Source organism: Erinaceus europaeus, chromosome 12 (genome assembly GCF_950295315.1).
Source record: "Erinaceus europaeus chromosome 12, mEriEur2.1, whole genome shotgun sequence".
Classification (NCBI taxonomy): Eukaryota; Metazoa; Chordata; class Mammalia; order Eulipotyphla; family Erinaceidae; genus Erinaceus; species Erinaceus europaeus.
In genome coordinates, this window is record NC_080173.1 from 16,039,073 (window position 1) to 16,065,616 (window position 26,544).

General features: G+C 44.3%; 2 long non-coding RNA genes across 2 annotated transcripts in view; one reads left to right on the top strand and one right to left on the bottom strand.

Annotated features, from left to right (window-relative positions):
* LOC132541704 (uncharacterized) overlaps positions 1–10,558 on the bottom strand; it is a 36,025-nt gene extending 25,467 nt beyond the window's left edge. The window contains exons 1-2 of the long non-coding RNA XR_009552800.1: positions 10,427–10,558; positions 3,695–3,864 (exon numbers count right to left, since the gene is read on the bottom strand). This is a non-coding gene — a long non-coding RNA (uncharacterized LOC132541704). The remainder of the gene's footprint in view (positions 1–3,694; positions 3,865–10,426) is intronic.
* LOC132541705 (uncharacterized) lies at positions 10,488–23,968 on the top strand. Its single transcript, XR_009552801.1, has 3 exons — positions 10,488–10,715; positions 13,276–13,418; positions 23,913–23,968. It is a non-coding gene; the product is annotated as an uncharacterized LOC132541705 (long non-coding RNA).
* The last annotated feature ends 2,576 nt before the right edge of the window (positions 23,969–26,544 follow it).

The following is a 26,544-nucleotide window of genomic DNA, read 5'->3' on the forward strand; positions in this document are numbered from 1 at the left end:
CAGAAAAGGAGACAGAGAGAGACACCACAGCACTGCTTCACCACTTGTGAAGCTTTCCCCCTGCAGGTGGGGACTGGGCACTTGAACCCAAGTCCTTGCACACTGTAACATGTGCGCTCAACCAGGTGTATCACCACCCAGCCCCTCAGATTATATCTTGATTTCTGCCTGCCCCATGTGCTCCACTACCCCCACCCCCCAACTCCCATCAAATTGAACCCACAGCTAAGTGTACGACAGGCCATCAGCAAGGACTCCTGGCAGAAGGGATGAACGTCTTCAAGCTGCTAGGCTATTTGTCACTCCCACCTCTGGGTCCAGCCTCTCTCCTCCTCATCTGGCCTCCAACTGTCCGTCATGTTGTGGCCCTTTTCCCCTCTACTCCCTACTTTTCACCCCTCACCAGTTCATCTCCCCTCTGTTCCCAGCTCTGTTCTTTCCTTATCTCTTTGCCTCCTTCCTACCCACTCTGCCTTGTCTGGAAGGCTAGCTTTCCATAACTGAAATGTTTCCTCAGTGGTTCTGCTAAACTATAATGCTTGCCTCCTAGGATAAAGGAATTCAGCTCCAGATGGGCTCAGACTCTCTCTCTCTCTCTCTCTCTCTCTCTCCCTCCCTGTCTCCCTGTCTCCCTCCCCAAGCCATAAGGAGAACTGTTAAGAGCACAGGTGGTGGGCATAAGTATTCAAGGTTAACATGAGATTTGACCTTATAAGAGTGATCTCACTTCTTACTACTTCTCACTTCCAACTGTGCTCTATGGACCACAAGTTTAGCATCAGTGCAGCACTTATGACCAGATGTTGATCTTAGGCCAGCCTATGGGATAAGAACTTGCTTGCCTATTGATTGATTGCCAGAGCACTTCTCAGTTCTGGTTTATGGTGGTGCAGGGGATTGAACCTGGAACCTCAGAGCCTCAGGCATGAGAGTCTCTTTGCATAGCCATCATACTACCTCCCCACCCCTACCTGATCTTTTCTTCTCTTCTGCTATACTCCCCTCCATCCCCCCCCCCACTACTATTCAACTCTGGTTTATGGTGGCTGCTAGGGAATGAACCTAAGACTTCAGGTTTTTTGCATACCTATTATGATGTCTCTCCCACCCAGGGCTTGTTTAACACAAGCTGCAAAAGAATCATTTGCCCAAGAAAGTCTTAGAAGTTCATTTTAGTCTCTCTGGGCCTCAGTTCCTCAGTTTTGCAAAAAAAAAAAGATAATTCTTATGAAATGAAGATAATTCCTCCCTTCTTGGGGCTGAGGGAGAGGACTGTGAAAATTACACAAAACAAACAAAAACCCATAAGCTCAAAGAGTCTTGGATATATGGTAGCTATTAGCTACTAAACTGTAACAGCTCTGTTTAGAGAGTGTTATTCTAGACAAAAATAGAAACACTTAGGATGCTGTGACCCTCAGGGGAAGGCTCTGCTGGGACTGGGTGGAGGGCTGGGACCCTGAGGGGAAGGCTTTGCTAGGTGGAGGGGGAAGGGGGTAAAGCAAGCCCTGAGGTCTCAGTTCTGTGGTGAGAGGGAAACCTCTCGCTGGTGTTGCTGAACAGATTGCAAACTCCTGAGTGCATGGCTGGGGGGAGAAGGTGCATGGCCACTCAGGCACTGTGTCTTCCTGGCTTGACGTTTCAGTCACTGAAAACATTATTTGCGTATCAAAAGTGGATACAAGAGGGTGTACAGATAACTTGGATCCATTTGTGGTGAGTTCTAGAACTGACAAAACTAAGAGGCTAGGAATCAAGAGTATCAGCTGCTGGTTGTTGAAGTGTGGGAGTATTCACAGGAAAGGAGCTTGAGGGAACTTTGCAGGGGAGATGGAATGTTCTAGACTTAGGGGGGTGTTACCAAATCCTAGTGTACAGTGTGATGAAGTAATCAAGCCTAATCTCTTTTTCCTTTCTTTTTCTTTCTTTCTTTTTTTTTTTTTTTTTGTTTCATTCTTTCTGGTGATCACCAATCTAGACAGCCTTTTTCAGAAAGAAAGATACAGATACAGGGTCAGGTGAGATAGCACAATAGTTGTGCAAAGAGGCTTCAAAGTCCCAGGTTCAATTCCCTACACCACTATAAACCAAAGCAGAGTGCAATGAGAGAGAGAAAAAGAGAGACAGAGACGCCACAGTGCCAAAGGTTCCCTCAGTATGGTGGAGGCTGGGCTCTAACCTGACACACAACAAAGCAGGCACACTATCCAAGTGAGCTATTTCACCAACCCTCTTGAATTCTTAATCCTTGATAATTCCATTTACTGGCCCCACTTAACTTATTTCTGACAGAAGCTGGGAAAGGAATGATAAGGAGGACGTGACCCCAGGTCTTCCTCTGTCCCAAGAATAGCCTTAGTAAGTCGATGCCCAGGGCCAGCACAGACTGCAAACCGGGTAAAAATTCCCCCAGACTCTGCCAAGGATCTTGGGGACAGAATTGCAACAGCACTGGACCCTGTACCTCAGTGAGGAGCCCGGGTAGCATCTGCTTGAACCGTCTCCTTTCATGGGCACCCACATGTCCCAGGCTTCTGTTTGTTCTGAAATGGTGATGTCACATCCCACACACTGGCTTAGTGGTGGGAAACCACCTCTTCTCAGTTTCCCTGTGAATGGGAAACATTCCCAAGGCACTGCTGTCTGCCTCTCGGGGGCACAGTTCTTTCATGCTTGCTTTCTGGGCTTCGAGTCTGGCCCCTGTCACTCCATAAATTTGACCTCAAGCTATCATCACCAGCCTGGCCTGTCTTCTGTGGCACCTTCTTCAGTTTCAGCACCTTGGCCTGGAAAGGAGTTTTGATTTCCTGTCCCCCTTCTCCCCATGTCCTGGGCTATCTCCAACTCCTCTTGCCTCCCAAACACCCCAGAGGTCATTTTTATTTTATTTTATTTTTTTATAAAAAGGAAACACTGACAAAAACCAAAAGATAAGAGGGGTACAACTCCACACAATTCCCACCACCAGAACTTCATATCCCGTCCCCTCCCCTGATAGCTTTCCTGTTCTTTAACCCTCTGGGAGTATGGACCCAGGGTCATTATGGGATGCAGAAGGTGGAAGGTCTGGCTTCTGTAATTCTGTAATTGCTTCCCCACGGAGGTCATTCTTAAACCCAACGCAGGTCATTCTCCCCAGAACCCTATCTTTCAACCACTTTCTCCAGAGCTTTCTTCAGTTTGTTATCTTGGCCCCACAAAACAATCTTTAAATCTCTATTTCCTTTCTCAGGAATAACTTCTTTCTGGGAGAATCTACAGTGGGCTGTGGTGTTCTCCCAAGAGAAACTCCACTTCTTCTACCCTGAGTGGGAAAAAAAAAAATCTCCAGAGAGTGGGTAGATCTTACAGGACACACACACACACACACAGACACACACACACACACATACATAGACACACACACATAGACAAACACACACACACACACACACATAGACACACACAAACACAGATACACACACACACACACACACAGATATCATTCAATTCCATGGCTAATGACACAGCTGCCACCAGAAAGCAGATCTCCTACCTTCCAGGCAAGCTCCTGTTCCTTTGATTGGGCCTGAAATCCAACCTCTCCCAGGGAACTCACTCTGCTTGGGACTCCACTACATGCTTCCGGCAAGCTACTTAAAGCCTCTGCAGCTTAGCATCTTGACAGTAATTGGGGACAATAATAGTTACCTACTTCATAGGGATACTTGGTGGCTCAATTAGTAAAAGCCTCTCCAGTGCTTGAGTCCCATCATTAGTTGTAATGGAGGATGTCTGCCAGTGTTGACCAACCTGTTGGATCTTGGAAAATGCTTCTTTCTTCTTGGAAAAAAAGAAGAACCTTAAGCACAGACTTCTAGGGATCTGAGAAGAGAGAAATCAAGCTCAGTGTTGCTAGGTGTTTCCAGGCCCTGCTGGCAGCCATGTCCAACGCTTGACGTCTCATCATCCAATCTGGTCCCCTACGCCTACACTGAACTTCTCTGTTCCAGACTCTTGGAAACAGAGTTGGCAGTCAGCTGAGGTAAAGAACAAACACCTCATCACAGACCCCTGCAAGTGTCAACCCAGCTTTGACCTAGCACGTTATGATTGGGCCCTCCTCAATCGCTATCGAACAGGCCATGGCTGGTGCGCCGCTATGTTCCATCGCTGGGGAGCCAGAGACGACCCGAACTGCCCCTGCGGCTACAGACAGTGACCCACATAGTCAACGACTGCCACCTCTTCAGATTCAAAGGAGGTCTCGAAACTTTACATCAGGCTCAACCTGACGCTGTTGACTGGCTACGGAAGAAGGGCAAATGCTAGAAGAAGAAGAAGGCCCTGCTGGGAGAAAAGTGTTGATCTTGACTAAGATATTTCTGCCCAAGGAGATGATTCCCGAGTTTATAGCCATACTCGTATCACAAGAAAGTTGCCTCACTTGGATTCATGGATGGCAGGTTGGGGCAAGGAGGTGACAGAGGAGGAGTTGCTTCCATTACTTAGAAATAAAGAGTTCTTGCCTTTACTGCAGTAGGTTTGGCTGGATAGCATAATGGTTATGCAAAAGACTTTCATGCCTGAGGCTCTGAAACTTCGGGTTTAATTCCCCACACCACCATAAGTCAAAGCTGAATAGTGCCCTGGTTTAAAAAAAAAAAAAAGGGAGGCTGGGTGGTGGCACACCTGGTTGAGTGCACAAGCTATACTGCTCAAGGATCCAGGTTCAAGTCCCTGGTCTCCACCTGCAGGAGGAAAGCTTTGTGAGTGGTAAAGCAGTGCTGTAAGTGTTTCTCTGTCTCTCACCTTCTCTCTCTCCCCCTTAACTCTCAATTTCTCTCTGTCTCTACCCAATAAATCAAATATATATATCCCATAAAGCTCATACCCAGTCTTTGTAGGTAGCTAGCTCTTAAGGTGCCGGAGAACCTGCATTTCTTAAAGTCTGTGTTGGCTTCTACAAGATAAGATACAGGTAGTTCTCATGTCACAGTGCAGAGAAAGCAATTAAGGAGTGAAGTCTCATCTCATGGCTTCTGCATGTACCTTCACTGTCATTCTCTCTCCCTCCCCCCACCTCCTTATTAAGGTAATTGCTGGGCTCAGTGCATTCACAGCTTCTTCCTTGTTCCCTGTGACCAATTCCCCCACCCCTTTCTTTTTCTGATAGAGAAACAGAGAGGGTGAGAGAAGAAGATAGAAATAGAGACACCTGCAACTCTGCTCTATTACCTATGAAGCCCTCGCCCTCTCTGCCCCACCCCTTGCCCTAAGGAGGGAACGGAGGCTTGAACTTGAGCCATCATGTGTGCTCGGCCAAATATGCCACCACTTGCTCCTCACTCTCATTCGCTAATGTGAAGCGCTATCTCATATGACATCAATCTCTAAAAAAGTTTTTAAAGTATATTTTATCAACCCAGCTGTAGTGATCAACAGTTCCTGGCCAATCTTATCTACCCTCATGGGATTCTTACCTTCCCTCTGGCTTATTACAAAAGACTTAGCTATGGCATAGAGCCATGCTTTATAGGTGAAGTTCTCATAGCAGAACCCATCATGTCCAATGGTCTCTCAATGTTCTTACCAGACATTGCTAGTTTGCTTTGCATGCTGTTTCACTGGAAGTTTACAAACTGTGGCATTCTAATGCTCTTCTCCTGTCTTTGTTGTATTAATTTTTTTTATTTGTTATTAATAGTATGTTGCGAGATTGTAATATTACAGTGTATAGTTCCACACCATACTTACCACCAAAGTTCTTTGCCCCTACCCTCCCACCTCCCCAAGATAACTGCCATGGTTCTCACAAGTCTTACAGTTTGCTTGTTTGTGTTTGTTTGTTTATATTCAGCAAGTTCATGTGAAGCAGATCTCTAGACTCCACATATGAGTGAAAACATCTGGTGGTTGTCTTTCATCTCTTTACTTAGTTCGCTAAGCATCAACACCTCCAGTTCCATCCATTTTGTTCCAAAGACACAATATTGTATATATATTTTTTATTTCAGAGTAGTGTTCCATGGAATATATATACCATAACTTTTTTTTTGTTTTGTTTTCCCTCAAGGGTTATTGCTGGGCTCGGTGCCTGCACCATGAATCCACCACTCCTGGAGGCCATTTTCCCCCCTTTTTGTTGCCCTTGTTGTTGTAGCCTCGTTGTGGCTATTATTATTGCCATTGTTGATGTTGTTCGTTGTTGGATAGGACAGAGAGAAATGGAGAGAGGAGGGGAAGACAGAAAGGGGGAGAGAAAGATAGACACCTGCAGACCTGCTTCACCGCCTGCGAAGCAACTCCCCTGCAGGTGGGGAGCCTGGGGCTCAAACCGGGATCCTTACGCCAGTCCTTGCACTTTGCGCCACATGCGCTTAACCCACTGCGCCACTGCCCGACCCCCATACCATAACTTCTTTAGCTAGCCATCTGTTAATGAGCATTTAGGCTGCTTCTATTCTTTGGCTATTGAGAATAATGCAGCTAAGAACAGAGGGGTGCATATATCCCTTCTTTTTTAATTTTTAAAAAATATTTATTCATTTATTTTCCCTTTTGTTGCCCTTATTGTTGTTTTACTGTTGGAGTTATTATTGTTGTTGTTACTGATGTCGTCGTTGTTGGATAGGACAGAGAGAAATGGAAAGAGGAGGAGAAGACAGAGAGGGGCAAAGAAAGATAGACACCTGCAGACCCACTTCACCACCCGTGAATGGACTCCCCTGCAGGTGGGGAACCAGGGGCTTGAACCAGGATCCTTACACCCCCAGTCCTTGCGTTTTGTGCTGCCACATGGGCTTAACCCCCTGTGCAACTGCCTGACTCCTGCATATGTCCCTTCTAATTAGTGTTTGAGTATCCATTGGGTAAATGCCTGAGAGTGGTATTGCTGAACCATAAGGTAATTGCATTTTTATATGTTTAAGGACTCTCCACACAGTCTTCCAAATGGGCTGCGTTCCCACCTGCAGTGAAGCAGAGTTCCCTTTTCTCCACAACCTCTCCAGGACCTGCCATTTTTTGGTTTGTTGATGGAAGCCATTCTCTCAGGTGTGAGATGGGATCTCAGTGTGGATTTACTTTGCATTAAATTAAATCCAGCATTTCTTCATGTGTCTATAAGGCACGTGTATCTCTTCTTTAGAAAACTGTCTGTTTAGTTCTTCAGCCTACTTTTTTTATTGGCTTCTTTTTGCTTCCTTTGTAGATCTGTGCTAATTTTGTATAGATGTTTGATATCAGTTTCTTGTTTGTTATGTGATGTGAAAATATCTTCTCTCATTTACTGGGTTGTAGTTTCCTTTGTGTAGTTTGCTTTCAATGTATGGAAGCTTTTTAGTTTCATGTAATTCCATTTATTTACTCTTGTTTTCATTTCCCAGACCCAGGAGGTTGAATCTCCAAATATGTCTTTGATGTGAAGGTCCTGCGAAATTTCATTGCAATTTTCTTCTATAAATTTTAGATTTTCTCTACTAATATCTAGGTCTTTAATCCATTTTGATTAGACCTTGGTGTATGGTGTGTGGTGTTGGTTTAGTTTCACTTTTCTACATGTGGCTGTCCAATTTTCCCAGCACCATTTGTTGAAGAGAACTTCTTTACCCCATTAAATGGTTTTGGCCCCTTTGTCAAATATTAGGTGGCTGTTGTTACAGCTTTGGTGAATTCCTTTTTCCTTAATGATCAAAGAAAAATCAAGATTTATGGCTCCCAAATTCCTTGCCTTCCTTCCTCCAAAGATCTGTTGTTTTGTAAATACCAAAATGGCACCCACTCCCACTGAGCATGGCTTCTTAAGTTTTGAGTCTTTCCCCCTCACTCCTGATCTGGTTTCCCTTTAACCACTGTGGCTAAGTGAGTTGTCAGTGAGGGGAGATTTTTATCTTGAGTCACCAGGCTGGCTTAATATTTTTGATATCAATATAGGGTCTTACTGCTGTTGTTTTAGCCTCTTTGGGTTAACAGTATCGTAACCTTAAAAAGTCATAGTTGGAAATTGGTGAGTTTTTTTTTTTCTTCTTTTTAACAGTTGTTGTTTTAACTTGGACCCAGAAGTGGTGCACCTCATCTGCTAATCTCCTAATTTGGCGCTAGCTGTCCCTGGTGCAGGCTTTTAGTCCTGGGAATCTCTTCCTCACCCTTTTTCTGCCCATAAGCCACAGGTGTCTATACTCCCTTGTGGCTTGGTGAGTTTCTAAAGAAATTCTGCTCATATTTTGTTGAATTTTCAGGTGATTTTCATGATTTTTTTTCTAATTGATCAGGGAAAGCTAAGTGAGTCTGCTGTTATTCCATAGCCATGCTTCCAGAAGTCCCTCTCTCACCTTTATTTAGTAACTGGGATACTTCTATAGTGAGAAGCTCCCCTATTCAGTCATTTATGGTTACTCCAAGGAGTAACTCCTACTGGACATTCAGAAAGAACTTTTCCTCGGCTTTTAAGAGAACGAACTGTCTTCTTCTTTTTTTTTTTTTAATTTGTTTATTGGGAAATTAATGTTTTACATTCAACAGTAAATACAATAGTTTGTACATGCATAACATTTCCCCGTTTTCCATATAACAATACAACCCCCCACTAGGTCCTCTGTCATCCTTCTTGGATCTGTATTCTCCCCACCCACCCACCCCAGAGTCTTTTACTTTGGAGCGATACACCAATTCCAGTTCAGGTTCTACTTGTGTTTTCTTTTCTGATCTTGTTTTTCAACTTCTGCCTGAGAGTGAGATCATCCCATACGAACTGTCTTCTTATGATACTCCAAAAATGACTGAGAGTTTTTTGTTTCGCTGTTTATGAATTCACAAGTTTTTACATATACAATCTAATTCACCCTTTTGTAAGAACTTCTCTGATGCTCAAATCATTCCTTGTTGACCAATAGTGGCTTTACCTTGACTCCTTAGTCCTGTTTGGCTGACCCCTCTGGCCTGATTGCTTGCTTCCTTTCTGATATGACTTGATGTTTAGACCTATCTTATACACCTTATTCTTGGAAGTAGCCATCTTCCCAGAAGCTTGGTTTCTCTTGATGATAAATGTAATTTAGAGATTATAATCTAGGAAGTTTAATCTGTTTTTCAGAAAGCATTTCTTTTACATTTGAAAATCAAGTACAAGTGCTGGAAAGGTAATTTTAATTCAAGGCCTACATGACAGTCTTGAATCAAAGATTCCAGAACAGTATCGCCCAAATCTGTACTGTAGCTAAGCCATCCAGTAACATCAGTGACGTGACCATTCAGAGTCTGAAGTGTAGTGGTCACTACAACTGAGTAACTGACATTTCAAATTAATTTGATTTAAAATCCAAATAAGGACAGGATGGCAAGACAGCTCACCTGGACAGGGTGCCTGCTTTGTCATGCTTGTGATACAGGATTGAGCCTGGCCCCACTGCACTGGGGGAAGCTTCGGTACTCAGGTCTCTTTTCCTCTCTCCATATCTGTCTCTATTTGAAACAGTTGTCAGACTAAAGAGATAGCACAATACCTAGGCAAAAAGACTTTCATGCCTGAGGCACCAAAGGTCCCAGGTTCAATCCACAGCAACACCATAAACTGGAACTGAGCAGTGTTCTTGTTAAAAAGAAAAAGTGGAGGGCTGGGCAGTAGGTTAAGTGCACATGGCGAGAAGCATGAAGACCAGCATAAGGATCCCAGTTCGAGCCCCCAGCTCCCCATCTGCAGGAGGGTCGCTTCACAAACAGTGAAGCAGGTCTGCAGGTGTCTATCTTTCTCTCCTCCTCTCTGTTTCCACTCCTCTCTCAATTTCTTTCTGTCCTATCCAACAACAACAGCAAAAGCAACAATAACAATAACAATGACAAGGGCAACAACAAGGTCAACAAAAATGGGGGGAAAAGGCCTCCAGGAGCAGTGGATTCATGGTGCTGGCACCAAGCTCCAGCAATAACCCTGGAGGCCAAAAAGAAAGAAAGAAAGAAAGAAAGAAAGAAAGAAAGAAAGAAAGAAAGAAAGAAAGAAGAAAAAGAAAAGAAAAAGTGTTGACTTGGAATATGAAAACCCTAGTGATGACCAAAAAAAAAAAAAAATAGATAATCACAAATGGCTAGTGAATATCTTACTGCATAGTTTAGGACACTCTAATGATTAAATTCTACAACCATGAACTTCCCCCCACCCCTACACACACACACACACACACACACACACACACACACACACCCCTAGGGCCTTATAGAAATCTTCTCTACTCCCTCTCTCCTGATAGAAAATGCTCTGGGATATCACATACTCACACCACAGAGTGATTGTAAAGGTCACTACCCAGGGAGTTTGCTTTTTAAAGCTGATCTCTGATTTGTAATGACAGGTCATTTTGGAGTGACTAATCATTAACTTGGTCAATTATTGCAATAACCTTCCAAAGTTAAAGGCACTCCTCCCCCACCCCTCCCCACGCCACCCCCTTACCAGACACGAAGGCTCTTAAAGGCCTGCAACCTGGGAAGGTTGACACACTGGGTTGTGACCTCGAGTCACCTTCCCCTGTTCATATCTCCTTCTGCTGTCTGGGCAGCTGGCTTAGAGGCTTAGTGGGAAGGGACTGGAAGTGAACGAACAGTACTTTCAGGCTGCTCTTGGTCTCAGTAAGGTCTCATTCCAAAATGCTGCTGGCAATTCATTTTCAGGGTTTGGCCAGCCTGAAGTAACCCATCTATTTCGAGGTTTCAAGACCAGGCAGCAGAGGAGGCTAAATAAGGTAAAGTGTCTGTCAAGAGTGGAGGCCTGGGGATAAAAAAATAATATATTTTAAAACTCATGTTCTGAATCATATTGTCTTTTCCACCCAAAAGTCTTTTAAAAGTGTGCTCCAAAAAGAAATTATTTCTTTTTTTAAAAAAAAGATAATTTTAAAAATTATTTTTATATACTTATTTATTTATTCCCTTTTGTTGTCCTTATTTTATTGTTGTAGTTATTATTGTCATTGTTATTGATGTCAGTGTTGTTGGATAGGACAGAAAGAAATGGAGAGAGGAGGGGAAGAAAGAGAGGGGGAGCGAAAGATAGACACCTGCAGACCTGCTTCACTGCCTGTGAAGCGACTCCCCTGCAGATGAGGAACCGGGGCCTCAAACTGGGATCCTTATGGGGTCCTTGCATTTTGCGCCATGTGCATTTAACCCACTGTGCTACTGCCCGACTTCCAAGAAATTATTTCTATCCTCACCTTAGAATGCAGATAGTAGGGGGCTTAAGTGGTGGCACACGGGGTTGAGTACATGTGCAAGAACTCGGGTTCAAGCTCCTGGTCCTAACTTGCAGGAGGGAAGTTTCATGAGTAGTGAAGCAGGTTCTGCAGGTGTCTCTTTCATTCTCTCCTTTTTTTTTTTGCCTCCAGGGTTATCACTGGGGCTCAGTGCCTGCACTACAAATCCACTGCTCCTGGAAGCTATTTTTTCCCCCTTTTGTTACCCTTGTTTTCTTTTTCAATCATTGTTGTTGTTACTATTATTGTTATTGCTGACATTGTTTTTGGATAGGACAGAGAGAAATCAAGAGTTGGAGGGGAAGACAGAGAGGGGGAGAGGAAGATAGACACCTGCAGACCTGCTTCACCATTCATCATTTGTGAATCGACTTTCCTGCAGGTGGGGAGCCGGGGGCTGGAACCGGGGATCCTCATGCCGGTCCTTGCGCTTTGCACTTTGCACCATGTGTGCTTAACCCGCTGCGCTGTGCCCAACCCTCTTTCTCTCTTCCTCTCTGTCGCAATTACTCTCTGTCCTATCAAAATAAATGGCTTAATAGGAGTTCTGGATTCATTGTGCAAGCGCCAAGCTTCAGTGATAACTCTGGTGGAAAAGAAGAGAAAAGAAACAAGAAGAAATGCAGACGGTATGACATGAAATCATCTTACACACACATGTGCACACAATATAATTACAACATAATATAGTATCTATATACTTTTTAATAATTTTTATTTATAAAAAGGAAACCCTGACAAAAACCATAGGATAAGAGGAGCACAACTCCACACAATTCCCACCACCAGAACTCCATATCCCATCCCCTCCCCTGATAGCTTTCCTATTCTCTATCCCTCTGAAAGCATGGACCCAGGGGCATTATGGGGTGCAAAAGGTGGAAGGTCTGGCTTCTGTAATTGCTTCCCTGCTGAACATGGGCATTGGCAGGTTGATCCATACTCCCAGCCTGCCTCTTTCTTTCCCTGGTGGGGTGGGGCTCTGGGGAAGCGGGGCTCCAGGACACATTGGTGGGGTCATCTGCCCACGATTTCCTCCGGTTGGCATCATGGTGCATCTGGAGCCTGATGGCTGAGTATCTATATACTTTTGATTTATGATCTATAACTACTTTGGAGAAGGCAGGTGTATTATACATAATGTTGGACAAACTAAAGATGTCTTAGTTAAAACTTTATATTCAAATTATAACTATGAAGATTTAAGGATTTTATCCATGGGAAGTTAGATTTTTAGTCATAATTGTAGCTGTCACTTACATGACATGTATTGTGTGCCAGGAACGAGGCCTTTCTATGTTTTTTGACACTTAATCATCACATCTCATATTATTGACAAAGAGGAAGAGGTTCTGAGAGATTAAGCAGTTTACCCAGATTCACAGAAATGGTGAACAACAGAACCAGCTTTTGGACTAAAACCACTGTCTGTAAGATATGCAAGTCCTAGGAAGTGGGCCAGGAGGTCGACTGGGCCTTGGGGAGGTTATTTTCCTGTACGCATAATGCTTCACTTTCCTGTCTGCTGACAGCTCTCCATCCTGAGCACTTTAGCTGCCTCCCAGAGGGAACACCAGTGGCCCTGACAGTGCTGTATTCATCTACTTTATAAAGCCAATTGATGGGGACCGGGTGGTGGCACACCTGGTTAAGTGCACATATTCTCATGCAAGAACCTAGGTTTAAGCTCCCGCTCCCCACCTCTCCCCACCTGCAGGGGGTCCACATTACAAGCGGTGAAGGAGTTCTGCAGGTGTCTATCTTTCTCTCCCTCTCTATCTCTCCGTCTACTCTCATTTTCTCTCTGTCCTATCTAATAAAAATTAGAAAGGAAAAAACGGCCTCCAGGAGCAGTAGATTCATAGTGCAGGCCCTATGCCCCAGTAATAACCCTGGTAGCAATAAAAAAATTTAAATAAAAAATAAATTGCTCTGCCCAGGCTCTCAACCTGGGTAGGCATGATGAGAGGAATAGCTTGTTCCTATATGCCACCGAACAACCTCAAGTTAAAGGATTTTGTTGCCAAGTAACCAGCTTGTTTGCTCAAAGTTTCAGCACCTTGTCTGGAGCCCAAAGATGATTCGAGGAAAACTAGAAACCCAGCTGCTGCTCCACTCCAGTCTGAACTTAGAGGCTCAAGGAAAGAACAAAGTCCATCAGAAGATTCACCTCTTACAGGATATCAAAAAGAGGTACTTGGTTGTTTTTGTGGTTGTTGTTGGTTTTGTTTGTAGAACAACCCGACTGTTGAAAGTAGCCTACAATCATTCCAGCCTAAGCTTTTTAATTTTTTTTTAACCTTTAAAACTTAAACAGAGAGTGGTCCGGGAGGTGGCACAGTGGATAAAGTGTTAGGACTCTCAAGCATGAGGTCCTGAGTTCGATCCCTGGCAGCATATGTACCAGAGTGATGTTTGGCTCTCTCTCTCTCTCTCCTATCCCTCTCATTAATAAATAAATAAAAAATATAAAAAAAAGAAAAAAAGGAAGAAATAACAAAACAACAACAACAACAACAAAAAACTTAAACAGAGGGGCCAGCATAATGGCTCACTTAGCAGGGGGCTGGCCTTGCCACATGTGTGACCCAGGTTTGAGTCCATGTCCCCAGTAGAGACTCCGGTGCTGTACAGACATCATCTCTCTGTGTCTTTCTCTGTAGGTTAAAACAGCAGCTAAGATAGGTGAAATCATTCATGTGCAAAGCTTCAGCAACATCAGAAGATAAAAAAGGAGAGAAAGAGAGAGGAGAGGAGAGGAGAGGAGAGGAGAGGAGAGGAGAGGAGAGGAGAGGAGAGGAGAGGAGAGGAGAGGAAAACAAAAGGAGGGTAGGGAAAGTTGTGTTTGTCAGTGTTACTTGGTGTCCAGAATGGACTATGTCATTGTAGGTACTCAGTAAATGGAATGAAAATGAATGAACAAATGAATCCAACTCTAATCTCAAAGACCTTGCGGAATCTCCTCCTTGCTTTCTCTGCACTCAGCCAGCTCAAGCTCTTTGTTTCTGAGCATCAAGAGGCACTGGACCCCAGCACTCCACATCTAAGGTAGAATCAACCAGACCAAAGGGTGTTGCCGTGCTGTGGCTTGTTATTGATTTCTGCTGCCCAGTGGAGAGCAGTGCAGAAATACGTGTGTGTTCATATCTGTGTGAACTGCCAGGGTGGAGAGCAAATAACCAGGGTGGGTCTCCCCTGGGGTGTGTCTGCCAGTTAGTTCTCAGGTCTGTCACCTCACCGCTCTGGTTGAGGGAACCCAGCACTCTGGAACAGCAATGTCCACTAGCCCTCCAGAGAGGGAAAGCGAAATGGGGTGGTGAGGGTGGCGGTGGGGGTGGGTAGGAGCTCCTATGGAAAAAATAAAAAAATAAAAAGGAATGCAGAAATTCAACAAGAAACAGAAGTTCCTTGGCAGGGCCTTGTTTTAGTTCCTCAAACCTAAAGTGAACATCAGTGGGGTGTCATAAAGCTCAAGTAGACCTGGAAGCCAGAAGCTTGGGTGTAATCCCTGCATTGCCACTGGCCTGAATCCATCATTTTTCTCCTTTGAGTTTCACTTGCCTTATTTCTAACTTGAATAATGTAGGTTAAAACTCTGCCTTTGCTCATCTAGGACTGTGCCTCTGTGTGTGTGGTGATGGTGTATTTGGAGGTCCTGTGGGTTGTGGAGAGCAGAAAGGGGCCTGCAGACAGATTCACTGCTTACAACCACATACCATTCTGCTTGGGATCTGGAACAATAATTAAGAAGTGCTAGGGGTTGTGGGTAGTGGTATACCTGGTTGAGTACACATGTTACCGTGTGCAAGGACCTGGGTTCAAGTCCTGGTCACCCCCTGCAGTGTGTGTGTGGGGGGAGAAGGGACCTTCATGAGAGGTAAAGAACTGCTATAGGTGTCTTTCTCTCTCCCTCTCTGTTTACTCCTTCCCTTTCATTTTCTCTCTGTCTCTACTCATTAAATAATAAATAAATAAACATTTTAAAATGTTATAATCTGTTTCATTGCTAAAAAAAAAAATCCTGTGGTTATTTTCTGGCCACACTGATTTAAATCCTCTAAGTTCCACGATGAAAAGAAATCAGCCTGCGTTGACAAGAAATCAAAAGCAGGGAGTCGGGCGGCAGTGCAGCAGGTTAAGCACAGGTGGCGCAAAATGCAAGGACCAGCGTAAGGATCCCGGTTTGAACCTCTGGCTCCCCACCTGCAGGGGAGTCGCTTCACAGGCAGTGAAGCAGGTCTGCAGGTGTCTGTCTTTCTCTCCCCCTCCGTCTTCCCCTCCTCTCTCCATTTCCCTCTGTCCTATCCAACAATGACGACATCAATAACTACAACAATAAAACAAGGACAACAGAAGGGAATAAATAAGTAAATATTTTTTAAAAATTAAAAAAAAAGAAAATTGAAGATCGCAAAAAAATTTAAAAAAAAGAAATCAAAAGCAATGGATATATTCTATACACACCCTAGTGCACCAGACTCCTCTCAGTATCAGTCTAGTAGTCTCTTTCCCTGTAGCCCATTTCTCAGGACTGCCCTGAGGACCCCGAGGAGCTGGCTCTAAGGCCATTCACAGCTTTTGCTCAAAAGGGATGAGTGAGCAGGAAGCTCTGGGAGCCTCTGACTAGGGTGGGTGCCAAGGCTGGAGGAGAACGGAGTGAGAAAGGTGCCCAAGGCAGAGACCAGGCTGCTTGCCTTAGGGCCTCGGAGTCTCTGAGCCGGGTGGAAATGAGGCTGGAATGTCCAGAGGAGAGTGAACCCGAGGTCTGGAGTTGACCTGGAGAGCTGGTCATGGGAGACTCAGGCAGGCTCAACCAACGTGAGCAGAGACTCTTCTGGAAGACTCAGAAACAAAGGTTCCCCAGCAGATGTGTGTGAGACATGCCCCCAGGCAGCCAGGAAAGGCCCCTCACACACTTCCAGAGGCCACTGGAATTCCATAGGTGGAGCTACCCCCCTAAAAAAAAACCTGAGAGTTGTTACACTTCTCCCCATATGCACATGCCATCATAGCAAGTGCCACTTATTGAGATATTCACGTAGAGACACACACACTTCTCGCGTAGGCAGTGTTGATAAGTACATGCTCTACATGGAACCCCTATGTACCCACCACCCAAGTGAGGATGCAGGCCATGTAAGCTCCCTGGAAGCTTCCTCCTGTTCCCTCTCAGTCATTACCCTTCCAGCCAAAAATGAACTGATTTTTTTTTTCAGTTTCATTAAAAAATTTTTATTATCTTTATTTATTTGATAGAGACAGACAGCAATCAAGAGGAAGGGAGAGACAGAGAGGAAGAGAGACTGAGAGACACCTGCAGCCCTGCTTCACCACTTGCAAAGATTTCTTCCTGCAGGTGGGGACTGGGGGTTTGAACCCGGGTCCTTGCATATTGTAATATGTATACACTCAACCAGGTGCACCATCACCAGTCCCCCCCCACGCCTTTTTTTTTCAGTCTCTCACTGAAAGTTGCTTTTGAATTATATGTAAGTAGAATCAAACACGTGCCATTTTTGCTGTTTTTTTTTTTCTTTTAATATTATCACTCTGGGTATTTTGCCCATGCTGTTGTATATGGCAGTTCCAAATAGGCCCTGCTACTGAAGAATCAGCATTACCTGGCTTTGCCAGAATGAGTTTACCCCATCTGCTTTTGATAGACATTTGGGCTATGCACAAAGCACTGTCTTGAGAATAAGAAGACAATGCGAGAAACCTCTTAAGATGAGAGACACAGTTCCCTACGGGAATTTGAACCTTAAAAAGACCCTTTTTAAGGCACAAGAAGGAAGATGACGTCCAGTAGTCAGGCTTACATTTTTCTGTCCCACTTGCTGAAACAGGGACTCCAGAGCTAAATGAGGTCAGTGAATGAAAGAGCATTTCAAGTCCTATTTTTCTCCTTAATACCTTCCAGTAGAGGAGTATACAATTTTTGTCATTCCTAATATGAAAAACTGGTGTGCACAGGCTGGCTGTAGGCTATTCAGGTGATAGGTAGCCCAGTTAGTTAAGCAGGGAAAAGCTGGATTTAAGAGACAGTATATCTACATCAAGCCCAGAAGGAGCTCTGGGGGCAAGTCTTCAGACACTGGAGAGAATCTAAGTGAAATCTTTAAGAGGGAAATAGTGCTGGACTCCTGAGACTCAGAGAGAATTTGAATCGAGAGCACAACAATTACCAGAGGAAACCCCAGCCTCATTCAGAAAGGTGCACTATTAGTCACTGTGCAGTGGCCAAGGGCTGTCCTGACTGTTCTGACTAATTTCCACTTGTTTATCTTCAGAGAAATGGAAGGCACCTAGCTGGGTCTTCAAAATAATCTCAACAATTGAGGACTGGAATGGAGAACCTTTTGCACTCTCTCTCTCTCTCTCCCTCCCTTCTCAGTTCCTCTCTGTCCTGTAAAAAAAAAAAGATATATATATATATATATATATATATATATAGAGAGAGAGAGAGAGAGAGAGAGAGAGAAGAAATAAAACCGTGGTGGCCTTGGCAAGACCAGACCAAATGATTTCTCGGGTCCTGTATAGCCCACAGATCTGCTGTTCCCCACCCCTGATTTAGGAGATGATAGTTGACTTAGGAGACGATCGATGGGCCCAGTGTGAGGATTGCTTTAGCTTTAAGAGAGGATGCTGGGGAAGCAATTACAGAAGCCAGGCCTTCCACCTTCTGCATCCTACAATGACCTTGGGTCCACACTCCCAGAGGGATAAAGAATAGGAAAGCTATCAGGGGAGGGGATGGGTTGCGGAGATCTGGTGGTGGGAATTGTGTGGAGTTGTACCCCTCTTATCCTATGGTTTTGTCAATGTTTCCTTTTTTTTAAAGCATGCTCCAGGGGGCGAGTGGTGGTGCACTGCTTAAGGGCACACATTACCATGCTCAAGGAGCCAGACAAGGGGGACTCTTCACAAGCAACGAAGCAAGTCTGCAGGTGTATATCTTTCTTTCTCTTTTTCTGTCTCTCCCTCGTCTCTTAATTTCTCTCGGCCCTGTCTAATAAAAAAAAAGGGGGGGGGGAAATAACGGCTGCCAGGAGTGGTGGATTTGTGGAGAGAGAGAAAGAGAGGTGCTACAACCCTTGAAATGAGTATGTTGGCATGGAGCAAGTGATGGTCTACTCTTGCAGGGGCTGTAGACCTGGCTCTCCCTGAAGGCTTCTGTGGATGTGACCGGACCTGCCTAGGGCCACAGAGGAGAACTGTGTATCATCACCTTTAAGATTTGAGTGAAAGTATCCACAAACACTTTCATTCTTTCTTTCCCCTTGCCGACGAGTAGAACTGCACTTCCCCACCCACTTCATGACAGGATTAGTCATGTGACTCACTTAGCCAAGGATGGGTGAACAGAGGGGACCTACGTACAGCGGAAACTTGATCTCATGCGATTTTTTTCCGAAGACATTCCCCACCTACTCTCAAACTTACACGTGTGGTTCCAGGTGGTAGCTGCTTTATCAGTCAGGTTTCCAGAAGGATCAAGGCCTCTGGCCAACCCTAGATGCAGATATTCATGAAAGAGAAATTAACGGAATGGTGGGAGACATAGCTAAACAGAGAATTGGACTTACATGCCTGTGTGTCCTGGTTCAATACCTGGCCCTGTATGCAACAAAGTGGGGCTCTGGCTTATACTCTCTCTTTCTCTCTGTGTGTCTAATGTGAAACTCTGTCCCTCTCCTATATAATAAATATAGTGAATCTAAAGGGAAGAAGGAGGAGGAGAAGGAAGAGGGGAAGGGGAGGAAGAAGAAGAGAAGGAGGAGGAGGAGGAGAAATCAGTTGCTGCTTCAAAGCACTAAGAGTTCAGGATTGTTTTGTTAGCACAGCCTAACCTGGCCTGACTAATCATTTTTTATATATATAGTAACTTAGTAATGGTTTACAAGATCATAAGATTACAGGGGTATAGTTTCACACCTCACCCACCACCACAGTCCTGTGTCCTTTCCCTTTCTCCCACAAGGATAACCACCATAGTTTTCAAGAAGTCTTAGTGACGGTTTGGCTTTTTTTTTATTTTATTGCCTCCAGGGTGATTACTGGGGCTCAGTACCAACACTACCGATCCACTGCTCCCAGTGGTAATTTTCCCCTTGTCTCGCCATTTTTAGCTTGGACATCCTCTATCCATTTCTTTCTCCCATTTCATATTTTAAAGTCTCATATTCCCATGGCTTGTGTTTCTGGGTCTGTCTCACTGCCTATCACTTTGTTCCCTGCTTCTTTCTTTGCAGTACTCCTCTCAGTATCTCTTGCAAGGCAGGTCTGGGTTTGTCTTTGGGTTTGTCTATATCTTACGTGGATTAGTCTATTTCCCTGACTCTCTGTTTGAGAACGGGATGCGTTCAAAGTATCCTTCATACCTTGTCACTCTGTTTTCAAGTTTTCCACTTTTCTAACAAGCAAATCTCTGATGCTACAGGTTTCTTTCAGAGTCCATGTTTCCATATTAAATTGAGAGCTTTGTGTTTTCTCAAATTTCCTGACAATGTATTCCTGAAACTCTTTCTCTGATGGCTCTCCCGGATTTATATGGTTTAGTTTCTGTCCTTCGTCTTGGTTTTGCAGAATCAGTGTTTTCCTAGTTTGACCCATCTCATTTGGTTTCTGTTGTTGCCACAGGTGGTGCTGGGTTCTGCTGGGAGTTGTAGAGGCAGGGGTGGAGCTTTGAAATGACTGGTGTTATGGTGCCCTTAAACAGACCTAGTCTGTGTGTGGGGGGCAAGGGGTGTCAAATCCTAGACCGCCTTCTTCTCTCAGCCTGGTTCCTGAAAGAAGGAACTCTGCTGTGAGGTCAAAATCAATTTTCTCGCTTGCAGGACAGTCTAGCCCTGATCACCAGGGTCTCTATGGCAGCTGAGACACCTTCGATGCCACAAGAGTGCCATGTTCTGTCCCTCAGATCCTCCGAACGCTTCTCTGGAGTTTGCTCAGGAGCTTGTGGCTTCTTAACAGCTCTTAACAGCAATCCAGAGTTTCTTTCTTTTCTTTCTTTCTTTTTTTTTTTTTTTAAGCCACTCAGTCTCTGAATAGTTTCACACGGACCCTTTAAATCTGCCACTAGAATTTAAAGTGATTGCAAATATGGTGCCAGGAAAGTGGTGTTTGGTGGTGGTGGGGGGGGTTGGTAGCGCAGCGGGTTAAGCGCAAGCGCAAGGACCGGCATAAGGATCCCGGTTCAAGCTCCCTGCTCGCCACCTGCAGGGGGGGCACTTCACAGGCGGTGAAGCAGGTCTGCTGGTGTCTGTCTCTCCCCGTCTCTGTCTCCCCTCCTCTCTCCATTTCTCTCTGTCCTATCCAACAACAACATCATCAGTGACAACAATAATAATAACCACAACAACGATACAACAATAAGGGCAACAAAAGGAAAAAAAAACAAAAGACTCCAGGAGCCGTGGATTTGTGGTGCAGGCACCAAGCCCCAGCAATAACCCTGAAGGCCAAAACAAACAAACAAACAAAAAATTCCATGGGTTGAATAGTTTCACAGGAAAAACAAACAAAAAAGAAAGAAAAGAAAGAGAAGTGGTCTTTGGTTCTGTTTGAGCCCTTCTCTCCCTCCTCTCTGTCTCCCATTGTCCATGCAAAATCACCAACCTTCAAATAATGATGCTTATTCTTTTTTTCTTTTTTTTTTTTATTTAAGAAAGGATTAATTAACAAAACCATAGGGTAGGAGGGGTACAACTCCACACAATTCCCACCGCCCAATCTCCATATCCCACCCCCTCCCCTGATAGCTTTCCCATTCTCTATCCCTCTGGGAGCATGGACCCAGGGTCATTGTGGGTTGCAGAAGGTAGAAGGTCTGGCTTCTGTAATTGCTTCCCCGCTGAACATGGGCGTTGACTGGTCGGTCCATACTCCCAGTCTGCCTCTCTCTTTCCCTAGTGGGGTGGGTCTCTGGGGAAGCAGAGCTCCAGGACACATTGGTGGAATGATGCTTATTCTTTACCAGAAATCCCAGCTGTTGGCTGATGAAATGAGTTATTTTGTTGTAATATTTGTTTCCTGAGGAAGAGCCATAGCTCTGCCCCCGAAGTCCATCAAACAACTGCTTATCAAGAGTTTCTTTTTCTTCTTTTCACCAGAGCACTGCTCAGCTGTGGTTTAGGGAGGTGCAAGGATTGAACCTGGGACTTTGGAGCCTCAGGCATGAGAGTCTCTTTCCATAACCATTATGCTATCTACCCCCTTGCATTAAGAGTTTTCTGAAATAGTTACTGGGCCTATGTGTCTGTCTATGGCCTAAATTTCTTATCCCCAAATCTAAACCGAGGACAAACACATCTACGGCCATACCACCCTGAACATGCCCGATCTTGTCTGATCTCAGAAGGACAAACACTTTGTCTCAGAATAATAGTAATAAAGATAATAATAAACAGCGACTGGGTTGTAGCACACTGGATTAAGCACATATGTTACAATGCACAAGGACAAGGGTTCAAGCCCCTAGCCCCCACCTACAGGAGAGAAGCTTCTCAAATGGTAAAACAGTGCTGCAGGTGTCTATTTCTTTACCTCGCTATTTCACTTTTCCTCATGATTTTTCTGTCTATATCCAATAAACAAACAAAACAAAATACACAATAAATCAGTCAAGAGCAAACACTAACTCCCAAACACTGATTTCACTTGAAGCAGTCCAGCATGCTTCAAGCACCTTCAGGAAAATATGAGTAAAATCTAAACAGGGCCAAGAAATTATCGTCATTGCTAACACTGATTGCTCTTTCTTTATATTCACTTGATGAATTTGCACAGCGCCAGTATGAGGCACATGCCTTTGTAGGGAAAGTCTCACTTTTACAGAGAAGGAAAGTAAAGCAGAGAAGAATGGAAAACCTTTCCCCATACCACAGCACGGCTAAGGTGATGCTTTTGAAACCCTAGTTTAAAACACAACATTACTGTGAGCTTCTAGATGTCACTGGGTGTTTTGTTAAGGATTTAAGAAATTTTGGAAATTCTGCATTGGCACATTAGAGATGATTGTTATTTATTTCAGGTGTGATTATGATTTTTTTTTTACCTTCTGGGTTATCGCCGGAGTTCAGTGATGGCACTGTGAATCCACTGTTCCTGGTACCCTATTTTTCCATTTTATTGGAAAGGGCAGAGAGAAATTGAGGGGAGGAGGAGATAGGGAAAAAGAAAGATAGACACCTACCCTGCAGCAGGTAGGGAGCTGGGGGCTCAAACCCAGATTCTTTTTTATTATTATTATTATTATTTTATTCATTCCCTTTTGATGCCCTTGGTTGTTTTATTGTTGTAGTTATTATTGTTGTTGATAATGATGTCGTCATTGTTGGATAGGACAGAGAGAAATGGAGAGAGGAGGGGAAGACAGAGGGGGAGAGAAAGACACCTGCAGACCTACTTCACCGCTTGTGAAGTGACTCCCCTGCAGGAGGGAGCCGGGGGCTTGAACCCGGATCTTTATAACTGTCCTTGCACTTTGCACCACCTGCATTTAACCTGCTGTGCTACCGCCGCACTCCCGAACCCAGATTCTTGAATGGATCTTTGCACTTAGTACTGTGTGCGCTTAACTGGGGGTGCCACCGCCCTGCCCCCTGATTATGATATTTAAAAAGAGTATTTTGTTTACTTATTTTGTATGAGAGAGAACCAGGACATTAATCTGGAATACTCAGTGCTAGGAAATGAACCAGGGGGCCTCAGGCATGCAGATTGTGTGATCCACTTTTAGATCCACCTCCTGTCCATGATAATGACATATTTTAAAATAGTTCTTTATTTCTTTATATGAGAGAAGGATGGAGAGAGAGAGAGGGAGGGAAGGAGAGAGAGAGAGGGAGGGAGAGGGAGAGAGAGAGAGAGAACAAGAGTATCACTCAGGCACATGGGACGCTGGGGGATTGAACTCAAGAACTCATGTTTGAAAGTCCAGTGCCTTATCCATTGTGGCACCTCCCAGGCTACTCTAAAGAAATCTTAACAGGCTGGGGAGATAGCATAATGGTTATACAAAAAGACTTTTATGCCTGAGGCTTTGAGGTCCCAGATTCAATCCCCAGCACCACCATAAGCCAGAGCTGGTTTCTCTCTTTGTACCTCTATTTCATTACACTAAATAAATACTTAAAAAAAAAATCTTAGCTAGGGTATTTTAATTTCAAATTCAAGATGGGCAAACCACAACCAGTGCCCCAATTATTTGTGTATAGCTTGTAAGCTACCAATTATTATTATTATTTTTACTAATGATTGGAAAAGCATGCTTTCCAAATAATTCAAATTTCTGTGCTGATAAATAAATCAGATTGCGACTTTGCCCACTGCTTCTTCCTGCTTGTGGCTGTCACACTACAAAGGCAGAGTTTAAGAATTGTGATGGAAACTGTGTGTTTGAGTGACAAGATCTGAAATACTTGCTATCTGGCCTTCTCCCAGAAAATGTTTGCTGGCTCTTCCCTTAGAAGGCTATTTATCCATGCATATCTTTGCTTTGGAAACAAAGAAAGACAAGTTTGCTTTAATTGAGAAAGTAATATAAGATGGTGTAGACAAAGTAGAATCCACCAAAGTATAAAAAAATGAAATGACGACCAGCCACTGGCACCTGTTTCTAGACTCTTCCCTCATATCTCTTATCTACCAGCTGTTGACAAATAAAACCTGTTCTGGTTTCAGATAAAATAGAGGACTGTCCTTTTGGTGCCTAATGAGACGAGAACAACAGGTAAACATCTGCTGTGACAGGGGGACAACGTGAAAGGGCTTGAATGACACTGCCTGGGGTCTTATGGGATTTCAGTCACACAAAAAACCCTTTGCATTGCATCTCCAAATGTGTGTGTAGTTAATACCAGTGAGAGAGCGTCACGGCAACAACCATTTACTGTAAAGACGGGAAGTGCTAAGTCAAGGCAGGAGTCCTGTCTGGCAATTTCTGAGAAATGGAGGGACTCTAAAAATGGGCATAAGTGGCAGAGGAAAAAATAATTCGACTGGTAGGGTGAAGGACTTGCATGCCAGAGACTCCAGGTTCGAGCCCTAGAGTTGCATGCACCAGAGCCATGCTCTGGCTTCTCTCTCCCTATCCCTCGTGTGATATACATGTTATCGCCTATGAAATGAATCAAAGAAGTCTTAGAAAACGGACTTAGCCATGCTGTAGCAGCAGAATTCATAGTTACCAAAAGGCAAACGTGGCCCAATGTAAATCTAAAACAACAGATGGTGTAAATAGATGGCGGAATACTATTTAGCCTAAAAGGGGAAGAAAAAAAAAACAAAAAAAAACCTTTGTCCCAGTGTGGATGAACCTTGAATACATTTTGCTGAATGGAACAGTTACAAAAGGACAAAACTGTGCATAAAGCGAAGAGAGTAGTTAAAATTAGAGGCAGAAAATAGGTTTGGTGGGATAGAGAAATGGGACGTTAACTGATGAAAGGGCACAGAGTTTAGGGCTGGAGAGGTAGGTCACATGATGCCTTATCACTTGTGCAGCCTAGATTTGAACCCTGGTACCACATGGCAGTGCCATAGCACCAGGGGAAAGTCTGATGCTATGATGCTTCACCCTTCCCCTCACTCTCTCTCTCTCTCCTCCAAAGAGGTGAAATGGCACGTGTGCAACTTCCTGCTCTGTAAGTAAATGAGTAAGTTAGTCAATAAATACCTAGTTTCAACTTGAGATAAGCAAAACCCTGGAGATGAGGGATGATGACGTTTGCACAGCAGTGGGAAAGTAGTCATGTTAGTGACCCCTACACTGAAAAATGTAAATGGTGCACTTCAGTGTCTTATAGATCTCCCCACTGTTTTCAAATCGGACTTACGTTGCAAGGAGATGGACTATAGTAACAATAAAGGTCTATCAGAAGCAATGAAGCTAAGGAGGATTTAATTTTTTTTTTTATCATCACTAGGGTTATTGCTGGGGTTCAGTGCCTCTATGATCCATCCACCTCTCCTGGTGCTTCTTTTTTTCTTTTTTATTAGATGGGACAGAAAAAATGAGATGGTGACATAGAAAGGAGAAAAAGACAGAGAGAGAGACCTTTGGACCTGCTTCACTACTCCTGAAATCTCCCCCCCCACCCCCACCCCCACCCCCCATAGCTGGGAACCGGGGGCTCAAACCCGAGGCCTGCGCATGGTCAAGCATGTGCTCACCTGGGTGTGCCACCATCCAACCCTGCAGAATTTAAAATTCAGCAGGAAAGAGCTCAAGAAACTGAAAAAAGCCTTGCGATTTCATGATTAATACTGCTTAATCAATTTAATTAGTTAATTAATTTATGTTAATGCTAGAGAAAGAAAATGCTCGTTTCTGGCTTATGGTGGTGCAAGGGATTGAACCTGGAACTGTGGAGCCTCAGGCATGAAGTCTTCTGCAGAACCACTAGGCTGATTAATAATGCTTAGAGATGATTCTTAATGAAGGGATCACAGGCATTTCTGGGCCGGTGTGAGTATTCACTCTCTCTATTTTGATGGTCCCTGAGCCACAGGTCTGTCTCCCCGGGAAAGCAAAGACTTAATTCTTCCGGTGCAGTGATTTCAGAATGCTGCCAAGAAAAAAGGTCTCAGGGAAAAGTCAGGGCTGTCATGAGCAGTATTCCCAGTGAGCTGACATTTCGTTGCATTTACACCCCCTGATGCCGGCTTGAGTCACCTGTTTCCAATCACCGAGCAGGACTGTGGCAATTGCTCACCTCATTTAAGGACTGAATGTTGGCTCAAGTTGTCCAGCAATTTTCAGCTCCCTGAGCTGGCAGGCGCAGTCATTCTCCTTCACGAGTGACTACGTAGTCAGGTGAATTAAGCAGAGAAGTTGTGAAGGCCATGGGTAAGTTAGCTGTGGGAAGCCTTGCAGCTGGGCTGAACTGTGTCTCATAACTGATGGCATCTCAGATGCCATTTTACTGCCTCAGGTGTAAACTGGGGTGGCCAGATCTGCCGGGACAGTAAGGAAGCTCAGTCACTGAACATTCCTGGCATGAAGCTGTGTGACCAGGGCTGAAGATTGTTTTGACTCCCTGGGCTCCTGGTTAAACCATGACAGGCAAGCATGCTACTTAAGGCCAATGTCCATTCTAATGGATCCAATTCATCATTCATTAGTTAACACTCAGCTGGGTCATTAGTTAAACATTTCTAAAATCACTCTGACCAAGAATCCCCTTCAGGGTCAGAGTAACGCCACACCAGTGTCAAGTGCTCCAACTTTGGTTTTTAAAAAAAATGGAGGGGATTGCCAAAACCTGGCAACCACCCAGATGTCCAGCATCAGATGAATGGCTAAAAAAAATGT